Raw genomic sequence first — 21638 nt, forward strand, 5'->3', positions numbered from 1 at the left:
AAAAGCAAGAGAGTTCCAGAAAAACATCTATTTCTGCTTTATTGACTATGCCAAAGCCTTTGACTGTGTGGATCACAATAAACTGTGGAAAATTCTGAAAGAGATGGGAATACCAGACCACCTGATCTGCCTCTTGAGAAATCTGTATGCAGGTCAGGAAGCAACAGTTAGAACTGGACATGGAACAACAGACTGGTTCCAAATAGGAAAAGGACTACGTCAAGACTATATATTGTCACCCTGCTTATTTAACTTCTATGCAGAGTACATCATGAGAAACGCTGGGCTGGAAGAAGCACAAGCTGGAATCAAGATTGCCAGGAGAAATATCAATAACCTCAGTTATGCAGATGACACCACCCTTATGGCAGAAAGTGAAGAAGAACTAAAGTGCCTCTTGATGAAAGTGAAAGAGGAGAGTGAAAAAGTTGACTTAAAGCTCAACATTCAGAAAACGAAGATCATGGCATCCAGTCCCATCACTTCATGGCAAACAGACAGGGAAACAGTGGAAACAGTGTCAGACTTTATTTTTCTGGGCTCCAAAATCACTGCAGATGGTGACTGCAGCCATGAAATTAAAAGACGCTTACTCCTTGGAAAGAAAGTTATGACCAACCTAGACAGCATATTAAAAAGCAAAGACATTACTTTGCCAACAAAGGTCCATCTAGTCAAGGCTATGGTTTCTCCAGTAGTCATGTATGGATGTGAGAGTTGGACTATAAAGAAAGCTGAGCGCAGAAGTATGGATGCTTCTGAACTGTGGTGTTGGAGAAGATGCTTGAGAGTCCCTTGGACTGCAAGGAGATCCAACCAGTCCATCCTAAAGGAAATCAGTCCTGGGTGTTCATTGGAAGGACTGATGTTGAAGCTGAAACTCCAATACTTTGGCCACCTGATGTGAAGAGCTGACTCATTTGAAAAGACCCTGATGCTGGGAAAGATTGAGGGCAGGAGGAGAAGGGGATGACAGAGGATGAGATGGTTAGATGGCATCACTGACTCAATGGACATGAGTTTGGGTAAACTCTGGGAGTTGGTGATGGACAGGGAGGCCTGGCATGCTGTGGTTCATGGGGTCGCAAAGAGTCAGACACAACTGAGTGACTGAACTGAACTTCAGAACTGAGACCACAGAGGAGTTAAAGGACTTTCCCTAGATCCTAAAGCTAGGAAATGGTGAAAAAAGGATCCAACTCCTTTCTCCAATTCCATTTTTTTTTCTTTATCTTCTTGAATTTCAACTCAGGGCTGAAATGATTCTCTGAACTTTCCCACCAAAAATAGCATCCAATATCATTTATGTTGAGTAAATGCTGAATGAATGAATGAACCAGCACAAATTGTGGATTCTACCACCAGTGTTTCTAAAACCTATTTCATCAATTTAGATATTCACCTTTTTAAAGTATTCCATGAAATTTAAATGTGTATCTTGCAATCAGCAGACTCTTAGAGCTGGTAACATATGCTCACCTTGAAGCAGGACCAGTCGTAGATGAAAGTGTAATGAACAGTATGAGAAAGTGAATGTTTAAGCCAAATAAGGTAAGACGGACAGAGCTGTCTAAAAACAGTAAGATTGGTTTTAGATTCAAGGCCAAAAAAAAATTTGAGGAAGGTGGAGAATGGGCATTTGAGGCATCTCTCTTGGAAGAGCATATAGGTTCCTTAAAGGAAGGGACCTCATCTGACTTTATTTTCTGCTCCCCAAGTTCACAGTCCTGCATTGTGCGATAAAGAACACGGGTGACTCCCCTCTGCAAGTATCAAAAAAGAAAGAAAAGCCCGATTCATCTGACATTTCCAGTGATTCCTTCGCAGAGGCAGAGGTTTGAATCAGATGGTCTCCAGAGAACCCTCCAATATCCAGGATTTTAAGACAAGAACCTGATGGTTTGCTCCTCTGATTAATTACAGAAAGTTACCGTGCACTGGGGCTTCCCGGGTGGCAGTGGTGATAAAGAACTTGCCTGCCAAAGCAGGAGACATAGGTTCAATCCCTGGGTGGGGAAGATCCCCTGGAGGTGGGCATGGCAACCCATTCCAGTATCCTTGCCTGAAGAATCCCATGGACAGAGGAGCCTGGCAGGCTAAGGTCCATAGGGTCACAAAGAGTCAGACACGACTGAAGTGACGTAGCAAGCACTGGGCATTAACAGGATGAAATCAAGAGCTCAGTCAACAAGGAGATTTTATTTGCTTCCTTTTCTCTAATCCAGCTTCCTTCTCCAATTTCCACATTTTTGCTCACTGCCCCTCTTTCCAAACACACACGCGCACACACACACACACACACACACACACACGAGTCATTTAAAATTAATCTCCCTTCTCTGATCTCAATTTAGATAATCCAAAAAGTTCACTTTTTTTCAGAGTATACACCATGGGAACAGGAAAAGAACACACTCACTCACTAAACAGAGCCTTTACTAAGAAGTCTGACCAATTCATTTCCCTCAAAATGCTGCCCAATGGGTACAATACACCAAAAGAAATTTCTGCATGCTAAATGTAATGGGAGAAAACTTTGAAGAGGAACAGGATATTCACAGCATCTGAAAGACTCTCCACATAAGCTTCTTAGTAATAATATATTCATAAACAGAGAGAGAAAAGGAGAGAGCAAATGTGGCAAAATACGACCGGAGGAATCTGAGCTCCGACAGTAGGGAGTTCTTTGTATTCTTTTTGAAACTTTTCTCTAAGTGTGAAATTATCTAAAAAAAAAAAAGTAAAGGGGCTTCCTGGTGGCTCAGTGGTAAAGAATCTGCCTGCCAATACAGGAGACAGTTTCAACCCCTGATCTTGGAAGATCCCACGTGTCACAGAGCAACTAAGCCCGTGCACCACAACTATTGAGCCTGTGCTCTCAAGTCTACACCCTGCAGCTGCTGAAGCCCTTATGCCCTAGAGCCAGCACTCCACAACCAGAAACTCCACTCCAATGAGAAGCCTGCACACCGCAGCTAGAGAAAAGCCCCCAGTCTTCAAAACTAGAGAAAAGCCCGTGTATCAACAAAGAGCCAGCACAGCTAAAAATAAACAAAATTGAAAAAATTTTTAAGTAGTAAGAAACAAAACTAACTGCTTCCCCATTTTACAGGAGTCACTCAGCCCGTGTCCTGCCCTCTAAGAAGCAACGTCTGATTTCTTAGGCTCCAAAAGCCTTCAGAGAGGAAGACGGAGAAAAGTCCGTTAGCTCATCCCACCTCCCAGCACGTCCCATCCATCCTTCGACTTTAGTAGAGATGACAAGTGAACAAAAGGATCATAGAAAATAATTATCTGAGCATAAAACAGTTAGTGCGGCAACCACAGAGAGAAAGTTAATAGCCACATACATGGTGGTGGGGGGATTCTTCGCTTGTAAACACAACTGAGAGGGAAACGCAGCCAAAACCGCTCTCTGCCCTCAGGAATCGTGAGTCTTAAATCAAAGTCACAAGGCAGGGCCGGCAGCAGGGGCCCTGCACATTGCGAAGGAGACTCTGAAAACAGGAATAAAGACGTTCCTGGCAGCAGTTTGGGGGCGGGGAAAAGGAAACCCTGAAGAGTTTGAGACGTGTTGGAATAGGTTGCTGGGGGAGCCGGTGGGCACCCTTTCCTGGACATCTTTAAAAGAAGGCGACATGGTCTAGTAACATGTTAGAATGTGTAGGGACTTCCCTGCCGGTCTGGTGGTTAAGAATACACCATCCAATGCAGGGGACAGGGGTTCGATACTTGGTCTGGGAACTGAGATCCCTTAGGCAACCAAGTCCGTGTGCCTAAACTAGAAGGAAGCCCAAGCATCACGATGAAGGGCCAGGGTGTCACGACCAAGCCAAAAATAAATAAGTATTTTTAAAATGTTACAATGTGTAGAACTTACTTTCAAATACCTCATCACACAAAGTGTGAGAGAATGTGAGTTACTAGACTGAAGCTAGGATGCAGGTGCTGGCCAAGACAGCCCAGGTGTTCAGCAGGTGCTCTGTTCAGCCAGCCGGAGCTCACAGGTGGCGTCTCTACCTCCTTACCTCTATCAGTGAGCAGAGCTTGGTTAATTAGCATACCGAGTGTCAGAAATGGATTTTCATGGGTAAAAATAAAGGCCTGTTGACTAGCATAACAAATGTTAGAAAAGGACTCTCCTTGGGTGAAGTCAGAGGTATTCAAATAATGCAGATTAAACAGACATGTTTCAGACATACATCCATCCTTATAAATATCCATGGAGGCCTGAACCCCTGGTCCTAGCAATGCTGCTTTAGGTTAGACTCCTAAATGGCCCAGGGTAGCTGAGTTTCTGGATTCTGTTTCCCTGACATTAACTATGATTGCAACAAAGTTCTGTCTCCAGAATTAAGGTTTTTTTGCCTTCAGTAAATCTTTCATGCAAGGAGATGGCCAGTGAATATAAAAGAATAGTTTTATATATATATATTATTAAATAAATATAAATATATAAAAACTTGGGACTTCCTGAACAGGTTGCATGAACCTTATCTTTTTCCACACTTGTCAATGAATGTTAGGCTTCCCCGGTGGCTCAGACGGTAAAGAATCCGCCTGCAATGGAGAAGACCTGGGTTCTATCGCTGGGTTGGGAAGATCCCCTAGAGAAGGGCATGGCAACCCTCTCCAGTATTCTTGCCTGGAGAATCTCCATGGACAGAGGAGCCTGGCGGGCTACAGTCCATAGGGTCGCAAAGAGTCAGATACGACTCAGCGACTAAGCACAGTGAATGTCACCTACTTCAAAACTCCTTCCGAGGCCCTGATGTCTATCAAACAAGAACTGTGGGTGATGGTGCTGGCTCCGGCTGGCCTGCAGGAATTGAGGGAGGTGTGATCCTGCGCACACAACGGGCAGGAGACAGGAGGGGCTGCAGGGCATCCTCTGTGTTAAGAATTCTAGCTTAGGGGCGTCCCTGGTGGTCCAGTGGCTAAGAATCTGCCTTGCAAAGAAAGAGACACAGGTTTAATCGCTGATCTAGGAAGAACCCACAGGCCTCTGAGCAACTAAGCCCGTGCGCCACAACTACTGAGCCCGATTTCTAGAGCCCTCAAGCTGCAACCACTGAACCCACAAACAGCAGCTACCGAAGCCCACATGCCTAGAGCCTGTGCTCTGCAACAAGGGAAGCCACCGCAATGAGAGTCCCGCACACAACAGAGAAAGCCGCGCACAGCAATAAAGACCCAGAGCAGACAAAAATAACTAAATAAACTATTGCTCTTCAGTCGACAAGTCATGTCAGACTCTGTGACCCCATGCCCTGCAGTACTCCAGGCTTCCCTGACCTTCACCAGCTTCCAGCATTTGTTCAAACTTATGTCCATTAAATAAAAATTAAAAATGAGAAAGTGATCTGGATAACTATACTTTAATAAAGAAAAATTCTAACTTAAACCCACCATGGTTTGAGCATATGTACCATATGACCTCAATTCTTAAAAACCACTGGGACTTGTCTTACGGGCTAGGATATGGTTTAGTTCAGTACATGGTCCATGCACACTTATAATGCATTTGCTGCAGTTTGGGTACATTGCTCTATAAATATCCACTAAGAGAGCTGTACTCAGCACATTTTTCCAAGTCTATATCCTCAATGATACTTGTTCTATGAATTACTGAAGGAGCTGAAATACCATTGTGGGTCTGTGTCTTTCTTCTTTCTGTTTTGTCCATTTTTGTACCATGTATTTTGAAGCTGTTATCAGGAACACACAATCCTAAAAATAGTTGTTACATCTTCTTAATGAGTTGCCCTTTTATCAAATGAATATTATCCATATCTCTAAGAATATTCCTTATCCTAAAGCCTGCTTTGTCTATATCAATACAGCCACTTCAGCTTTCTTTTGATCACTGTTAACACAGTATATCTCTTTTCACCCTTTTACTTTTAACCCACCCGTTTCTTTACACAACACTTAAAGCATGTTTCCAGTAGACAGCATATACTTTGGTATTGCTTTCTTATCCAATCTAATAATTTCTATCTCTTACTGTGGATATTGAAGCCATTTGTACTAATATAATCACGAATGGGTTGGATCTAAGTCAACAGTCTTGCTATCTTATTTTGTCCTTGTTCAGAGCAACTGTCGAACTAACCTCATTCTTTCAGGGATTACCTGCCTGTGGTCTAATATCTGAAAACAGTTTTTACATAGCTACTTAACAGCTTTCTACTTGCTGATGGCAGAAAAGCTAGGCCTGGAGCAGATACTCCACCCTCGGTGCACTGGAGACCCAGCCAAGCCCCATGAAATCTTGCCTCATCCTGACTGCAACACACTGATGGGAAAAATACATAGTTACAGGGCTTTTATCCATCAAACAATGCTCTTCAATTCTGACCTCACCAGCACTTAAAGTTCCTCCACGTCACTGGAGCTAAGTGGTTAAGGCTGATGATCAGATACCTGCCTCTCCTTCCCATCTGACATCTCCTCCACCTTCATAAAAGCTCTTCATTTCTTGTAAACTGGTACAGCCACTATGGGGAACAGTATGGGAGTTCCTTAAAAGACTACAAACAGAGCTACCATATGACCCTGCAATCCCATTCCTGGGCATATATTCAGAGAGAAACATGATACAAAAGGATACACGAACCCCAGTGTTCGTTGCAGCACTGTTTACGATAGCCAAGACATGGAAGCAATGCCATGTCTAAATGCCATCACCTAAATGCCATTGACAGAGGAAAGGATAAAGAAGCGGGGGTACATGTTTACAATGGAATATTACTCAGCCATTAAAAAGAATGAAATAATGCCATTTGCAGCAACATGGATGGACCTAGAGAGGGTCATACTGAGTAAAGTAAGTCAGACAGAGAAGGAGAAATATCATATGACATCCCTCAGATGAGGAATCTAAAAAGAAATGATATAAATGAACTTACTTACAAACCAGAAAGAGACTCACAGACTCAAGAGAATGAACTTATGGTGCCTAGGGGAAGGATAGAGGGAAGAGAGAGTTAGAGAGTTTTGGAGGGACATATACACACTGCTATATTTTAAATGGATAGTGAACAAGGACCTAATGTGTAGCACAGGGAACTCTGCTCAACGTTATGTGGCAGCCTGGATGGGAGCAGAGTTTGGGGGAGAATGGATACATGTGTATGTCTGGCTGAATCCCTTCTCTGTTCACCTGAAACTATCCCAACATTGTTAATGGCTATACCTCCAACAAAAATTAAAAGCTTAAAAAATAAATAAGTGAATAACTATTCTTCATTCCAGCCATGCACAGCTTCTCGGAAGCCCCTGTAGGACAATGCTTTTCCCCACTTCCTGCCTCGATTCCTCCCAGTGTCCTCACTCCAGGTGTCCATCCCCTCCCCTACACTCATTTCACATCAAGTCATTATTCAAACCTCAGCTCTGTCCTTGCTTCTTCCAGGAGGCCTTCTCTGACTGACTCAAGAGCCCCTCTTCTGTTTCTTGCAGAGCCTCCTGCACACGTTCACCAAGCATCTGGAACCATCCTTGGGGTTGTATTTTCTTCAGGTTAACTACAAGTTTCTTGCAGGCCAGGATGCTTCAGCACCTCTACCTGGATGGTTCCTGCCTCGGGTCTGGAGTTTGCTAAAGCAGTGAGTCCTCTGAACGTCAAAGGAATGGATGAGTGAGCAGGTCACAGCTCCCACAGGAGGAGCCGACCTCCTGGTCAAGCTCGGGTGTAGGCTCCTGGACTCTGTGTCCCAGCATCAGCCATCCAGGGTGACACCCCAGGCCACACCCTCAGCTATCCACCTTCTTCCCAAAGCCTCTCTCTGAGCAGGACACGTTAAATAGAAAAAAGACTAGGACAACCCCTCTCCTCTATCCCCCCTACGACCAAGGAGGAGCCTGACTCGCAGACACACTGCCCAACAGGGATGCTCTGAAGCCTGGAATCCAGCCACTCGGGGAGCCTGGCCTCCACCCTGCTTCAAGTTCACAGCCCACTAGCTGTTTACGTTCCCAACTCAGGCCAGGGGCGTTGGCACTTTCATTCGAGCCATGGACAGACAGGGCTGTGCTCTGCTAGACTTGCAGGCGCATAAACAAGCTGCCAGGCTGAACTCTGAGGGGTGGGCCCAGCACCACCCTCCTGGGCCTCTAAACTCCTTCTATCCCTTTCCAAGAATACCTCCAGCAGATCCAGATGGAGGTGCCTTGTCACCAGGTCTGGAAGATGTCACTAGGAGTGAACGGAGCTGGCAGAGCCAGGCAAGGAAAGGAGGTGGAAGGAAAACGGCTAAAGAAAATCCAAGGGTTATTGGGGGAGAAACAAAGATAGTTCATGTGGACCACAGAGGCAAAGGGGACTCAACACAGCTGTGAAGCTTGGAGATAAAAAACTTAGGGGGCTTTTGGATTCTGTGGGAGAAGGCTAGGGTGGGATGATTTGAGAGAATAGCATTGAAACATGTATATTATCATATGTGAACTAGATCGCCAGACCAGGTTCAACACATGAGACGGGGGCTCAGGGCTGGTGCACTGGGATGACCCTGAGGGATGGGATGGGGAGGGAGGTGGGAGGGGGGTTCAGGATGGGGGACACATGTACACCCATGGCTGATTCACGTCAATGTATGGCAAAAACCACCACAATATTGTAAAGTAATTAGCCTCCAATTAAAATTAATTAATTAAAAAACAAACTTAGGGGGGATAGGGGAGGACAGAGGAAACCACCTCGGGGGAACCAGATGTCAGATTTCAAACAGAAGGTAAACAGAGTTGGTTGGGCATACCTGCCACCCAGAAAAGGGAGAAAGAGAAGAAAGGAGAGCAAGAGGGACCTCAGTGTTGAGAATCACCTTTGTATAGTCTATCTCCTTCCTCCTCCACCATGCTTCCTGCCGAGAACATCTGTACCCACCTAGAATCACACCCATTTCCTCTTGCCCATCCCTGGGATGCCAGGGATTAAAGGCCAACACCAAAGAGGGGGTACAGAGACTTCTGATCTCTGGGACTTGGGCAGGCACATTCCCAGACCCTTCCCTCTGGGAAGCCCGCTTGGTATCTCATCCATCCTTGTGCATGCTGGTCCAGCCAGGTGGCTCCTTGGAAATTATCATCACCTTTCACAGACGGTATCTCCCTGCCTTTCTGCCCCGTGGGACATCCATCACGCACTGTCGACCTGGAGGGGACCACACTTGGTTTATGTTCCTGGACGTGCAGATAAGAGCCCTGGTTACCATGGAGAGCACAGCACTGAAGGCAGCATCCCATGGCAACAGGGCAGAGGGGCCCTTCTGGGCCTTTATACACACACGCACACAGGCACCAACCCACCAGGATGACTGAACCATTCGTGGCAGCAGGCCCCCAGCTGGGCCTCCAGGGCCTTCCCTAGAGTCCCCTGGCCCTCATGCCAGGTCCCCTGCCATGCAGCTGCCACCCACCCTCCAGCCCAGCAGCCCTCGAGATGCCAGGCAAACTTTTCCACTCAGCCGGGCTTCTTAAGTGCTCCTGATAGACACCATGTGTCCCAACAGGAAAACACACACTCATCAACTCTACAAAATGCTCCAGATGTGATCAAAGCCAGAGAGGCAAAAGAAACCAGAGATGGGTTGTTTGGAAGAGGGAGAGGTTGAGGGAGAAAAGCGAGGAATCCAGGGACATGGGCGAGGGGGTGCCCTTGGGTGGGGGCGAGTCCGATGGGTGGAGAACAGAATTGGGGTCCAGACTCCTGGGTTCCAACCCCAAAGTTGACTTGGCCCCTGGGGAGACCCCTGCCCCCAGACCAGCTTCAGGCTTGAGATGCTACCCCGGTCTGGCCTAGAAAGTTGGCCCCAGAAGGGACATTACGGATCACCTGACACAGGTCCCTTGTTAGGTGAGGAAGGCAGCGGGTAATCAGCCTGCCTGGGGCATCCTCACCACCCTTCAAGCACACATTCTTTTCTTTAGGATAAAGCCCCAAATCTTCAAGCGGCCCATGACTAGACAGAGCTCTGGGTCATCTTCAGCCACGTGGTACCAGCGAAAACACATCCTTTCTGGAATCAGACAGGCCTGGGTGTGAATCTCAGATGGGCTGACTCATGGCTTTGGGACCTTCCCGCACCTGGTCCCTGCTGCACCCCAGCCTGGCCCCCCCAAAACTCTCCCCATGGCAGACATAACGCCAGGCACCCCAGGCCCCCTCTGCCTGCCGTGGGCAGTGTATCCTGTGGGGAAGAGAACCGACTCCAGCGCCAGACAAAGTTCAAACCTCACCTCTTCCTTACTCGCTAGCTCCGTGACAGTTGATGGCTTAACAACCTCTGCATCGCAACTTCTCATCTATAAACGGAAGCTAACAGTACATCGCACGGGGGTGATGTGAGTTGGCAAGCGCACAGGGCTTAAACGGTGCCAGCAGGCAGGAAGCACCATGCACCGTGAGCTGCCAACACTACTCTGCTCATCTCTGCCCGGCTCACTCATGAAGGCATCACACCTTGTGTAAATGTCGCCTCCTCAGCAAGGCTGGACCGCCCTGTAACTGTGCCCCTGTTACACTCTACACGCTCCTAGTGCAACCCAGGTCACACTCGCAACACTACATTACCGGAATAAACTGGGAGAGTGTGACATATACACATTACTCTATAAAATTAGATCAATAAGAAGGACCTACTGTATAGCACAAGGAACTCTACTCAATATCTTGTTATAAGCTATAATATTAATAGAAAATATATATATATGTCTGTATGTATAACTGAATCACCCTGCTGTACACCTGAAAGTAACACTATTAATCAACTATACTTCAATAAAATTTTTAAAAAAAATAAACTATGCATGATCTGTCTTTTACTGTTAGATCATAAATTCCGTGAGACCAGACAAGGGTGAACCACAGGCCCATGTATTCCTGGGATGGTCCTGGTTTATACCTGTTGTCTCAGTGGAGCAGGTTACACTGGCATTCAGAAAATATTGACTCCTTTCCCCTTAAGAAAGGGTATAGTTATCAGAAACACGGGGACTTGTGCTCAGCCACGTGACTGCTTTGGCCAGTGAAGCACTATCGAATGTGATGTCAGCAATGCTTTGAGAGAGACATCGTTCTTTACCTTCCTTTCCTTGTGCCCTTGTGACTCAGCATGAGAGGAACATGCTCAGGCACCTTCTGATCCACTGAGAGCATGCAGACCTGTGGAGACTGATCACGGTCTGAAGCCTGGAGCCCAGCCCAGCCAACCCTCAGCCTGAAGCAGACATTTTCCATTCAACCTACACACACTTAAGCAAGAAACATAAATGACTGTTGTTGTAAGCTGTTGATTTGGGGATGGTTTGTTATGCAGCATTATTGTGAGAGTAGCTGACTAGTACACTCAGTATAACTATTAATAATGCTCCCTTTCACTCTCAAGAGTGTCCTAGGTTAGATGGTAAACTATCTAATCACCCACAATCAGTTCACATCTATCTTTTTCATCACGTTAGCACCTAAAACAATAATCACAAATAAACATAGCAATGATGCCCAATAAATTTGTTCAGTTTCTCAGTTGTGTCTGACTCTACGTGACTCAACAAACTTCAGCACACCAGGCTGCGCTGCTCTTCACCACCTCCCAGAGTTTGCTCAAACTCGCGTCCATTGAGTCGCTGATGCCATTTAACCATCTCGTCTTCTGTTGCCCACTTATCGTCCTGACCTCAATCTTTCCCAGCATCAGGGTCTTTTCCAGGGAGTCAGCTCTTCACATCAGGTGGCCAAAGTATTGGAGCTTCAGCTTCAGCATTAGTCTTTCCAATGAATATTCAGGGTTTATTTCCTTTAGGATTGACTGGCTTGATCTTGCATTCCAAGAGACTCTCAAGTTTTCTCCAGCACCACAGAATGGAACTGAATTATATATTCTCTTAAATCTCTTTCTCAAAACACGGAGTCTTCTTTCCAACTGGATGGTGAGAGGTCTGAGCTAGGGGACTCCACTATATCTTTCATGATATGCTGGCTGCTGGACCATCAGAGGGTTTAACCTCACCCCCAGAGTTAAACCTTCAGAGAGGGACTAGAATGGCCATAGCGGGTGTGATCCCCCAGGATTAGACAGAAAGGGGAAACAGACCAGACCAGGAGGTGAGCATGGAGAATGAGCGGCTTGCCTGCCTACCCAAAGTCTGAGGATTGGGCCACACGTCAGCCTAAGGAAATAGCCATTTTGTTAGAACTAAGAACAACTGGAAACTAAGCCACTGCTCCTACCCTCCTCCAGACTACAATTCCAAATAAAAAGTTCAAAATCCCAGTCCTCCAATCTCCTCTTTGTCTCTCCTGCTCGTGTTCAGTCAACATGGATTTTATGAAAGAAACCAATGGGGCCAAGGCAACAACCCTGAATCCTGAGCCCTCAAGCAGGGATTCCTAAGGCCCTGAGATGGGTTGGGTGATGCAGGCTGAGGGTCACAACCTCTCCACACTGGAGTCAGCCACTTGGCCAGGGCACACAGCCACCCCGGCAGTTACCCAGTGACCTGTATCTTTGGCTTTGTTGTTGTTTAGTCACTAAGTTGTGTCTGACTCTTTGCGTAGCCCACCAGGCTCCTGTGTCCATGGGATTTCCCAGGCAGGAATACTGGAGTGGGTTGCCGTTTCCTTCTCCAGGGGATCTTCCCAGCCCAGGGCTCAAACTCACATCTCCTGCAACACCTTTGGCTACCTTGTGATAACCCCAAGGAGGTACTGGAGGACAGCAGTCTGCCAGGCAGGGATCTCGAAGCTTTTTGTTTTGTTTCTTGCTTATGTCTGTGACTTCCAGACCCACAAAATGCTGCAGCTTTCCATTCCTGAAAACACAGGCTTGTGCCTGTGCGAAGCATCTGGGCATGCCCAGCTGATTAAATGGAGAAATCTTGTGGTCACGGCTGTAACGTGTGTTCCAAGGGTGTTGTTCAGTGTGTCAAGCTGCTTTCTGTTTAAGTTGGTTACAAACACATGTGGTGTGGGTGGAGAGCATCACTCAGGGGAGTGTTGTTAGTGGGAATGGGGAGCTCAGGGTTTCCACAGACGTGTACTGAAACGGCAGCTCCAGGGATCCAACAGCTGGGTGGTGTCCATGGTGACGCATCACTCAGCTGGTCCCCTCCTTCCTTCCAGGGCAAGATCAGCCCCCTCCGATCCACCTGAGGTCCCTGCCTCCCACAGACAGGTGGTACCTGTCATCACAGCCTAGAGGGTTTGTGAAGAAGATGCAAAGATTCCTCTCTCCATCTCAGCAAGAGGAACTGCATCAGGTCCAAAGGGCTGAATGATTTGCCCTAAAGTTTCCCAAGAGACAGTGATTGAAAAACTGGTTCCCAACAGGTCCATTCCCACCTCGTGGCAAGAAGTGCTCAAGTCTTAAACCCTCGCAAGCCCTGTTGTGCCACCAGCCTAAATCCTAGACAAACCGCTCGGTAGCATCTTCTTTTGTTGCCTTTCATCACGACCCCTCTCTCTAGGCTTTCTTCCCCCTACACCACCCCAGGTATCTCCCCCAACCATCTCCCATGGCTCCAGGGCTCTCTTCTCAGCTGTCATCAGCCTCAGCCCATTCTTGAGCCTCTCCTTCAGTCAGTATCTCTGGACGAAGACTGCATCAGTCTAAATCTGGTAAATCCCCAACCTTATTTCCTCTTTCCTTCAAATCTCTCCTTTCTGCTTAAAACTCACATGTCCCATAAGTCTCATTTTTTTCTCTTCTTGGCCACCCTAAAGCTAGTTATGAACCCCTTCAGCAGCTTTGGCCCACCCCTTGGCCACTACCTGGCCCCCAGCCCCTCTGCGGACAGCTCTATGCATGGGTTCCCAGTTGGGTACCACTTTACCTTGATGGTTTCCATCAGATTTACTGTGAATACCTGGGGTTCCATCACTATACTGCAAGCTTCCTGCTTGGACACCACACCCAGGTCAAAGCTCAGCATCAAGTAGGCCCTCGATGCAGGGATCCACTCCTGTGTCAATAGACGCTGAGTTCTAAGAAAAGTCTCTGATGGTCTGGGTTTCTTGCGACCTCCCAAAGCAAGCAAGAAGAACAAAATACAAGTCTTCACAACAGAGGCACCTGCCTTATCACACTGACTCTGGTTCCATCCTGGAAACACCATTTCACTCACTGGGAAACACCAAGAAGACATTTCCATGACAACAGCAGAGCCTCCCTAAATCCCACAGCAACCAGGAGGAAGACTCCTGGGCAGGTTGCCTAAGAGGCTTACCTGGTGCGTAAGGCTGCCTGCTCGGGGGTCAGGTTACTACACCTGCAACGGAGACAGAGCAGCGAACAGGAGTCGGGAAGGAGTCTACTCCACTGACAAAAGCAAGAAGTGACGATTGACAACCTGATGACGTGGAAGAAGTTAGGGGAAAAAAGACTGTGAAAAGTAGAAATGAGAAAGCAAAACCATAGCATGCTGGGATCTCCTAACAAACCGCTCTGGCAAGTGACACATCACTCCTGCTGAAACAGGGATGTTGATGAGGTTGGCCCATCACAGACCAGGGGTGACCGGGTCAGTGAGCCCTCTCCCCTCCCCAGACCGCACCAGGTGTCCCTCAGAGGCTGCTGACTGGAAGGATTAATTTGAGGAATCCGGAAGCCCAGATCGCCCGATATCTGGCTGGACGGAGCTCTGGGTCACTTTCATCCGTGTGGTACGAGGGCAAGCGTATAGTTTCTGGAGTCAGACAGGTCTGGGGCTGAACCAAAGGTGGGCTGGCTTGTGGCCTCAGGAAGCTCCTAAATCCTGAGTTCAGGGTCTCCCTCTGGAACATGAAGTAAGAACAGCTGTTTGGGAGGGTTCCTGGAGGCACAGAGCGCACCATGCAAACTGCACAATCCCAGTGCACTGATTTACAATTTTTTAAAAAGCGTCTGATGATTATTCAGTGTTCGTCAAGACTCTTGAGCTTGAACTGTATCAAATTCTGCTGGTCTAGGAAATAGTATAATTTTTCCCGAGGGAGCAGATAACTCATAGATTTACTTAACCAGACCTATGCCCCTCACCACGCTATTTGCACAACTATATCGCAAGCCTCACCATACTGCTGTCAGGCATTTACGACAGGTCTTCTGATCCTCATTTCATAGCTGAGGACATGGAGGCTCAAGAGAGAGTGGCTTGTCCAAATATTATATCACCTGCTGTGAAGTCTGGAGCCAAGCTGCGTTCTTCTCATCGTTAACCCACTGCTCTTGGTCCAGAGGAACATCCCTAGACAGGTGCCTCGGGGTCTGATAAACACGTGGACGGTCACCATCCATCTCATAATTTAGTAAAGACTCTGCTCCCTCTCCACTTCTTCCTAGAGTAGGAACTCTTTGTGTAAGTCTTTCTTCATACCAGCTGCCCCGCCCCATCTCTGATCACATTACCCTTCCTTCTCTGAAACAGCTCTAGCCTGGCTGGGTTTTCTTTAGGCAGGATTACCTGACTTGCACACATGAGGTTTTGCCATGACTTGGTAAATCCCAAAGTGATGTGATCACCTGAGGTTTTTTCATGGGTCTGTGGGTGCTGTCACGCATCAAAGGATGTTTCTAGAAAGTCACAGTTACAACTGAAAATCTTTGCCCGAGGCACAGATGGGGTGTGAGCACCCTATCACACCCCATTTACATAATTCATCTCCACTCTGCCAGCATCGATGTCTGACACATCATCAGCACAAATGCGTGTTGGCTTAGCTACACTGGGTGAAGTGTGGGGCCGGAGGGCCCTGCTTTGACTGCCAGGACAGTGGTCTTCAAGAAGACCGCAGTGATGATAAAACTGTTTGAAGAGCCCGTGACACAGGAGGACATGGAGCAAGGCCAGGTGTGTTTTGTTTGCAGGAAAGAAGGCGTGAGAATTATTAGGCACACAAGAACTATTTTCAGATATTTAAAGGCTGGCCTTCTCAGCAGAAGGGCTTCCCTAGTGGCTCAGTGGTAAAGAATCCACCTGCAATGCAGGAGACTCGGGTTTGATCCTCGGGTGGGGAAGATCTCCTGGAGAAGGAAATGGCAAACCACGCCAATATTCTTGCCAGGGAAATCCCATGGACAGAGGAGCCTGGCGGGCTACAGTCCACGGGGTCAAAAAGAGTCAGATACGACTGAGCAACTGAACAATAACAATCACCAGAACCCAACAGGAAGAAGCTCTTTTTCCATGGAGCTCCAGGGGGCAGAACTTAAACAGGGGAAATTGGCAAAGTTCTTGCTCTGGCTCCATGACTATTTCCAGTGGCTAGAAATGTCTAGCAGACAAATACACTGCCCCCAAGGCCAGGCACTTCCTACTATAAGAAAAATAATGCAGGGCGTTTGCTCAATTTGTATGCTGGGAGTGGAAATCTTCCATCCCCTATCCCATGTCCGGGCATGGAGGTCAGCCAACCTCTAAGCTCTACCCATCTCTGTGACGTCATGGTTTAGTCCTGGGGTTCCAGATAAATGAGAGTTTACTGCACACAAGGGCCAAAGAGACAGGAATCCTATAGCTTGTCATATATTTTCAGGCAAATACCAGCTTCTCTCCTCCTCGGGAAATAGGACCTGACAAGAGGGGGTCAGGGAGGCAGGAGCTAGTGAACTGGATGCTCACCCCCACCCACCTCTGGCCATGCAACCCTAGGAGGCCATGGGGAATTCATGCAGCCTCCTGGCGCAGTGGAAGCCACCAAGTACTGGTACTCCAGGAAGGAAAATTCAGTTTGATCTAAAACAGGAGCCACCAGCTAGGGAAGGCCGGGAAGCCACCCTGGCAGGACGAGAATGGCCTCAGGGTGCAGTTGGGGGCACCTCATTCAACTCCTGATCCACTGGCAGCCCCAGGCTGACTCCTCCCCTCTGGAGGGTTCAGGACTTGAGGAGCATGACATCTGGGGAGGAGGTGGAGGGAGAGAAAGGAGAAGGGGGACAGGCCTCTTTCCCACCTGCATTTCATAAGCAGCCTGACTTATCTCCCCGTCTATAAAATGGACCAGAATACAACAGCACAGAACATCATTACCCATGTTTCTGCTGCAACCAGCTACTGCCTGCTCTTCTCTGTCAACTATGCTCCTACACCCTCAGAGGAAAAAGAAAAGTCTTCTTCAGGCCCATGAAATATGATCCCTTTTCAGCCTGCAAAGTGCTTCCTGGCTCAGTCCAATACTTCAAAGGCTGAGACCCACAGAAAACAAGCGGCTGGCCTCACACATCACCTCTCCTTGGTTTCCTCTGTTGGGTCCAGCCTCATCTCCTTCTAACCCTGGATGCTCTGCTCACTTACAAGGGCAGAGCCAAGGACACAGGCCGGGCTTGGCACAGAGTCCAGGCAGGTGAGTGAGGCCTGCAAGTCAAGTTCTTGACCCGTCACTCCCGATCGACAGTCAGGAAGGACCTAGCTCTGGGCAGCACTGTGATTTCTGGCCAACAATACCAGGCTCAACAAGTCCATATTAGGGGCAGCAGAGGTTGACAATGAAGACACATTCGAGACCTTTAACCCTTTAACTTCAGGCCTTCAGAAGCAATGTTTCTAATTCAAGTGCCACCTCTTACAGAAACTCTTCCCTTTCTCTGCTAGTAGCAGCTACCCTCCAACCATTGTCCCGTCCAATCACATTCATACTTATATTACAGTCCTTGAAAGTCTTCACTCCATCCTGCCTGGCACATGTCTGGCTCCCTATGTGACTGCTAGATCTTTAAGGACACAAACTGCACCCTATTCCTCGCCATGCCTCTGCACGTTGAGGGCACACAGACTTGTTCACTGTGAGCATCAGCAAATGTTGATCGCATTGAGCTGAACTGCCTGTATGAATCCCAGCAAAGATCAAGAAGAAGGCAGCAGACTCAGGAAATAATTCATCATGGGTTGATCAATGTTTTCTTTTCTCCTCTCCAGTCCCTCCCCCCAAACCAGTTGTGGCCAGTTCTCCCTGAGTCTGACCCGCTGAGAAGCCTCCTAAGGAAGAACATGGCTTCCTCTGTCTCTATCCCCTGGGCGGGGCTGGGGAGGGGATGTGGGTGCGTTTCAGGAGGATGGAAGAGGGGCTCAGACACAGAGTGGGGTGGATAAACCTTCTAGTGGCTGTTCTGAGGAATTCTGGCAAGGATCAGGCCCTCTGCCTTGTAACAGGAGGTGTGTGCATGGTCAGTCACCTTAGTCGTGTCCAACTCTTTGCAACCCCATGGACTGTAGCCAGCCAGGCTCCTCTGTCCATGGGATTCTCCAGGCAAGAATCCTGGAGTGGGTTGCCGTGCCTTCCTCCGGGGGATCTTCCTGACCCAGGGACTGAACCTGCATCTCTTACATCTCCTGCATTGGCAGGTGGGTTCTCTACCACTAGCACCACTTGGGAAGCCCTTGTAATAGGACGAGGGAAAGCCAATTCCTGAGATGCCGGTTCTAGATGGGCTCTCCACGAGCGGGGCTGGAGCAGGCTGAGAGTCTGCGATGGAAGGGATGGGTACACAGGTGGGGCACAGCGCCACTCTTGCTGTCCACAGATGCTACCCAAAGGCTCCTGATATCACTGAGGTCTTAGGAAGAGGGACTGAGGAAGCAGGACGTTGCTAAGAGGGCGCCAGACCCGCCACAGGGATAGGTGCTACTCCCCCACCCCCATGAAACGTCATCCCCGGAAGAGGAGGCAACAAGGAAGAGCTATTCACCCCCCTCCACACGGTAGCCGCAAGTTGGCACAGTGGACACTGCCTATATACAGTGCCCTTGGTGCATCCCCCAAGGTCACCAGCTACTCACCCTGAGGTGAGGGGACTTCTGGTCTCCTCTCCTCCACATGCCATTGTAGTTAACTGGCAGCAGATGCTTTCAAATACAGTTTTGTATATCAGCTTCAGTTAGTAGCTAAATCTAACTCAGATGTTTGAAGCCTATTGTTTTGTCTCATCCACAGCAAAACCTCCCAGCTAAGAAAAGCAGCCTGTGAGTGGATATTCATTTTCATGAAAAGACAAGGCAGGGTGCTGGCTAATATTGGATCAGCACTATACACACCCCCAAGGCCCGGGGTACCCCAAGGAATAAAAGCCATTCCCCTCCTGGGACATCAGGGCATGAACCTTGGGTGCTGAAGGCAGAAATCTACTCCTCTACCTGCGAGGATGCTCATATGGCCCCAAGAGGCTAGAAAAGCTGCCTCCCTCCAGCCGGGACAGCATTTCCCCCACTGGCTCCATCACAAACCTTGTTTCTGCCTGGACACCAGTGCCGCAGGCTTGGAGTTCCCGAAGAATCTATTGTGGGGGAGTGGGGGTCCCCATTGGATACCTCCCTGGGGAACTTCCCATGCAGCACTTACACACACACATACATGCACATACATATACACAAATACATGCACACACATACATGCAGAGTCTGGCTGGGCTGGGACCCCCATTAGCACCCTCACCACGCAGCCTGCTGGACCCAGATGCCCGCAGCGGGAGGGAGGGGCTCACGGTGCAGGAAAGGGCATCTTGTCTCCCCTCTGCCCAATGTCCACCCCTGGGAAAGGAGCTTTGAACCCTACATCTCCAGCTTAGGCTTGAAGGGCTGCGGACAGGTAAGGATAGCTGGTCCCAGGGCTTTACATGCAAACAGACCTCCCAGACCCTCTGGGCTCTCAGCTGCTCTCTGCTTTTGAATGTCCCAAACCACAGGCATGGGGGGAGGAATGGAGCTCAGTGTTGACAACGAGAAGCCAGAGGCCTGAGGGAACAGGCGGGAAAGACCCTGCCGGCCTTAGCAAGAGTCACCTCCAACTTGGACAGGACACGCCTGCTTCAGCACAGAACACACGGGTGCAGTTACCATGTGAGCCTGCAGGGGGCACAGTTAACAGGCGTGCGCTGCAATGGAAGCACAGGGGCTGGGCAGCCTCCGACTGGATCCCGCGGACCACTAGGTCTCCAGAGGTGGAGGCAAGAAGGATGAAGAACAAGCAGCAAAAGAGAGAGATGGTGCTGAAGACACACTCCCAAGAGCTGGTGTCTGACTGAGGACTAGGACGCGGGAGAGGGAAGACGATGCGGAGAAGGAAGCAGGCGATGTGGACACAGGAGTTTGCGTGGAGCCGGCAGAGTGCAGGAGCTGTTCCCACGCCCTCCACCCCAGTTTCCTCTCCATGAGCCCCGCGAGGGGCATGCTCATGGCATGCCTGTTTCCACGACCCACCTGTACCCCCAAGGCCTCTGTCCTTCCCTGTCTCCCCTTCACCTCTTCTCTCTCTCTCCCCTCTTCTCTCTCCATGGTTACCTCTTCTCTCTCCAGCAGAGCAAATTCCTTACCCCATTGGGCAGACAACAGTCCCTCTACTCCCGCCCCCCACCACACACATTACCATTCCCTTCCCTCCAGCCAGTATCTTAGAGATGCTCCAGGCTCCAGGCATATTCAAGCTGGCTGGCATCCTGCAGGGGTTGCAAGAGCCCCCGGTTCCCAGATCTGAGCAGCAAGTGGACACTGTGACATGTGGTAGAAACTCTGATTGAAGTGGACACTTGGACCCACATTGGACACTGGGACCCGCAGTGGACACTGGGACCCATAGCTTTGGGCTCTGCGTCCTTGGAAACCGCCAGGCCCCAGAGCAGGGCTTTGCAACAAAGGCAACTCTTCCCCTGAAGGTGAGGCCTCTTTGGTGGCCGAAACGGGGTGCACCCTGGAGCTGCCGTCACCCACTTAGCTGGCAGCCGGTCACCTGAAGTTTCCAGGGAAAAGACGAGGCTCTCCAGTAGGGAGAATTTTTATTTTCTGGAATCATATTTTTAAGAAACGAGTTGGAGAAAACAGGCGACAGTGTGGGTGGCCACTGGCGAGGCCGAGAGGAAGATCAAAGGCTGCCAGGCATGGAGGAAGCGGCCCGGAGAACAATCTAGGTGGCCGCGCCTCACAAAAGCAGCCAGGGGACGGGAGGCGCTGGGTGAGGGGCCGCGGTCACCCGCATCCGTGGCCCAGCTCCCCAGCCCCAGTGCCTCGGCTAACAGCCTTCAGCTGGAACAAACACCTGCCGTCAAGAGACATCCAGCTGAGCTCCCAGTTCCCCGGGAGGGCCGTCCCCTCTCCGCGTGGGAGGTGGGCCTGCCCAAACTCTGACTCCCAGCCTGCTGTCTTCTTCCAAGAAGGAGCTGGAATCACTCCCACTGGACCTGGTCCTTCTGGCAGCCGCCCCTCTCAAGGTCTCAGTCCAGGGCGAGCGGCCAGGAACACTCTCCGAATTTGCCGGCTGATGAATTAGCTCATGAGAATGAGCCACGGGTGACCGAGTGGCAGCGAGTCCTCTATGTCAGGCGCGGGGCTGAGGGTCCCCATCATTTCCAAATGAGTGTGCTGGACCAAATTTCCCCACAGAGCCCTAGGCTCCCCCTCCCAGTTTAGGGCCACCAGGATGCCCTGACTATTCATTGGAAGGACTAAGGCTGAAGCTGAAGCTCTAATACTTTGGCCACCTGATGCAAAGAGCCGACTCATTGGAAAAGACCCTGATGCTGGGAAAGAGTGAAGGCAGGAAGATAAGGGGATGACAGAGGATGGGATGGTTGGATGGCATCACTGACTCAATGGACATGAGTTTGAGCAATGTCTCAAACTCATAGTCCCAATGTCTCATTATCTCAGAGCCTCTCGCTCTGGGAGACGGTGAAGGA

General features: G+C 49.1%; 1 protein-coding gene across 1 annotated transcript in view; it reads right to left on the reverse strand.

Moving 5' to 3' along the window:
• The window catches only part of ANO2 (anoctamin 2), a 337925-nt gene that overhangs the window by 193636 nt on the left and 122651 nt on the right, over positions 1-21638 (reverse strand). The window lies entirely within an intron of this gene.

This window comes from Bubalus kerabau, chromosome 1 (assembly GCF_029407905.1).
Source record: "Bubalus kerabau isolate K-KA32 ecotype Philippines breed swamp buffalo chromosome 1, PCC_UOA_SB_1v2, whole genome shotgun sequence".
Lineage (NCBI taxonomy): Eukaryota > Metazoa > Chordata > Mammalia > Artiodactyla > Bovidae > Bubalus > Bubalus kerabau.